Source organism: Durio zibethinus, chromosome 7 (assembly GCF_047325235.1).
Source record: "Durio zibethinus cultivar Kanyao isolate XHJ-2024 chromosome 7, ASM4732523v1, whole genome shotgun sequence".
NCBI lineage: Eukaryota > Viridiplantae > Streptophyta > Magnoliopsida > Malvales > Malvaceae > Durio > Durio zibethinus.
The window spans coordinates 23271466-23275074 of record NC_143168.1 but is presented as its reverse complement, the minus strand read 5'-3'; the positions used below and the strand labels follow the sequence as shown (position 1 = coordinate 23275074).

Below are 3609 nucleotides of genomic sequence, written 5' to 3'. Positions count from 1 at the left end.
AAAGATATATAATTAATATTTGTAAATGTTTTATGCATAATACATGCATAGAGAGGAACTTATATGGTAAATTTTAACTATCAATGAAGAGAGAAATTATTAAGTACCACAAACCATACCTGGTAATCTTCTGATCTTCAAAATGAAACTCTTGGATGTGTGCTATCTTGGACCAACCAGCACCCACTTCGGGTCGATATTTTCACTCAATGTAGGACATTCTTGAATCTGTAATTGTGTAAGCGAGGTGAGGCGATCCACGCCATCCGGAAGAGAGGATAATTTTGGGCAGTTAAGAATCTCAAGTCTTTGAAGTGATGACAGATTTTGAAGCTATTCCGGTAGTACCTCAAAGTTGGGACTATGGTGAATTTGTATGAGTTGCAAAATGTCAGCAAATCTATCGAGAAGCAATAGCTGTGGATCCTCCAACCTTGGTGCACCCCATATTTCCAATTGCTTAAGGCACAGGTGAATGTCTCTGTCTTCTCTTTCTTCCAGTTCCATGCGTAAACTGATTATTGGTCATTCAACTATAGGAATACACTCCAGCTTGATTAGAAATTTCAGACTTCGTGGTAGTAAGACTAGTTTAGAGCAACATTTCATAGTCTACCGTCGAAGTGATGTCAGGTGTTGCATCCCTTCAAACGAATATTCCAGCGACTCACATCTGTAGCGGTACAAGAACTGAAGAGAACTTCAACATCCTGGTCGAATCTCACTTATATGCGTAGTATCCCCGGTTAGCTCCAGGAATCTGAGATTGATCAAGCTTTGCAAATTGCGAGGCAGTTGAAATTGTTGATCAATAACCAGCAACCTTAATGTCAACAAGCTTTGAAGCTTATAGATAGAATGAGGAAGCTTTCTCATTCTATAACACCTGGATAAGTCAAGATATCTTAAATGCTTCAAGGTGCCAACGGAATTGGGCAATACTTCCAAAAATGAATAGGAGAGATCAAGTAGCCGCAGGAACTTGAAATTCAAGATAGAAGCTTTTACAAAATGTTCCTCAATTACCCTATTTGCTCCTGAAGAAGGTAGGATCACTAATGTCCGCACACCTTTTAAATTCTTCAAAAGTGATTGTGGAACTCTCAATGGATTATCACCCGATAATGACAGATGTCGAATACCATCAGCAGCATTTATTGTATGAGGATAAATTGTTAAGCAGTCATCTTGAGACACGTTTGACAAGAGACCGTGCATTAGGTCCTGGATTTTAATCTGCAATATGCATGTTTATCCTTGACATCTTGGACAAATTAAACCCCTCCACCATAATTCTTTGAAGTGTCGTAACCCAACATCTCCCCACTCTTCGTTTTTCTTAGGGCTTTCAATAAGTCCAACGGCCATCCAGAATTGGACGATATATTCAGTATCATAAATAGTATCCTTTGGAAGCAATGACAAATAAGTTAGACACCTTTGCAAATGAGATGGCAAATGATTATAACTCAATTTCAGCATAGGTAGGATGTCATTTTCATTTTGATCAAGTTTCCATATGTCATTATCTTTTATAAATTCCCATTCATGTAGCTCAGTTTTCATGTAGAGTAAGCTCCCTAAAGTTCTCACGGCCAATGGAACCCCTTTGCATTTTTTCAAAATTTCGTTACCAATTCTCGTAAGGTTTGGATAAACTTTCTCATCCCCTTTCCTAAATGCCCATTTTACAAACAAAGACAAGCAATCTTTGTGACTAAGACCTTTCAAGTTGTACGGACAATAGTACCCACTATCGATGCAACTTTTGAACTACGTGTAGTCACAGTGACTTTGCTTTGTTGAAAGTTACCCATTGTCAGCAGTAAATCTTTCAGTTCCATCCATTTTACATGATCTTTGTTCCATACATCATCGAAAACGAGTAAAAAAGTTTTACCATCTAAAAGCATTCGCAAATGAGTTTGCAATGCATTAACTGGTAAGCCATTACATCTTTGTCCCGTAATGGAGTAAAAAACATCACAAAGTAACCTAGCAAGATCAAACTCATCTGACACACACACCCATATTTTCAAGGGAAAGACCCTAGTGATCCTTTCATCGTTGTACACAAGTTGAGCAAGCGTGGTCTTCCCTAAACCTCCGATTCCAACTATAGGGATGACGGGAATTTTTTCAGCATCAGTTGGCTTGACTAAGAGATCTATGATGTTTTCTTTGTCTTGATTTCGGCCTATCACATTAGAAGATATCACAAAGGAGTGGGTATCCCTAAGAATAATACGCCGGCTCTCAACTTTCTCTTCAAGTCCAAGATTAAACCTTTTGAAATCACTAGCAATCGTATCTAGCCTTTCGTTGATCTTTTTGATTTTATGACTCATCCTCAAAGGGAATGCAAATGGAATAGAGAGGGAAGGGAATCGTACCAATTTGGTGGTGTTGCTTCGACGATTGATCAACTCCTTTCGCAGCGCTTCACACCTGAATTCATCAAGCACATCCTCAGCATCATATAAGACGTCTCTAAGCTTCCCCAAACTAAGGCGCAACGTCTCATTCTGGTGCTGCCGTTTTTCGGCATCTAACAGCGCAGCTTTGATGTAGGTCACGATTTCCTGAAGCCTTCTGAAATCACTACTGAGATTCCATAGCGATAGAGTTTCTTTGGCAGCCAGGGAGACTATCTTCTCCAAAAGCTTTTCTGCAACGATGGCCAGAAATGATTCCGCCATAATTAAAGTCTGGAGAGGCAATCAAAGGTAAAGGAAAATTGAGTATAGTATTTATGAAGAAGTTTGTTTCAAGGAAATTAAGCAACTGAAATTAGAGTAAATATTTAATTATAGCAGCCGTGACTTCCAAATTTTTGGTTGGGTGCTTTCTAATCAGTTATACCACCACCAAAAGAAAACAAAAGAAAAAGCATTAGTCTTGCGAGTTGCGACAAAGAGAAAACAAAAGAAAGAGCTTCTGGTCTTGCGAGTTGCGACAAAGACTAATGGATGTTTTTTTTCTAAACAAAATAGAATGGGTGCGTGAATGAAGTTTCCACGAAGTTTGGCGTTAACTTAAATTAATCGATTTGAGTTATTAACGTGTCTCATCGTTAAAAAAAAAAAAAAAGGGTTTGTCTTCGTCCTCAGTCACATTTTCTTCCGAAAGAAAAAAAAAAAAAAAAGAGTGCATTGAATAACTCACTGTTTTGAAAATAATAATAATTTGTTAAAGTTATTTGAACTTAGGGCAGTATGCACCAAAAATATGCCTTAACATTTTTTAGTAAAAATAATTTATAAAATTAGTTTGCGATCCGTGAAATATATGAATTAATTTTATCTATTTAAATGTGTAGAATACATACCAATTAACATTTTTTAAGATTATATTCAAAATTTTAAAATTTATAATATATTATATTATAATATTTAATTAAAAAATTCAAGTCGATAATTATGATTTTTTATTTAAATATAACAATTATTTATATATAATAAGATAAAATTAAATTCCTAAACGGACAAATGTCAATTAAAAGCAGACTAAGAATATTTCAATTATGCTGCTAGATATAAATAGACACAGTTCACACCAATTCCAGAACTAAGCTTTGAAGAAACAATTTAAAAGAAAATTCCAAAAGAG

The 3609-nt window shown here is 36.0% G+C and overlaps 1 pseudogene; it reads right to left on the bottom strand.

The window, feature by feature from the left end:
- Positions 1–323: 323 nt before the first annotated feature.
- On the bottom strand, positions 324–2809 carry LOC149518182 (putative disease resistance protein RGA1; annotated as a pseudogene).
- Positions 2810–3609: the final 800 nt, after the last annotated feature.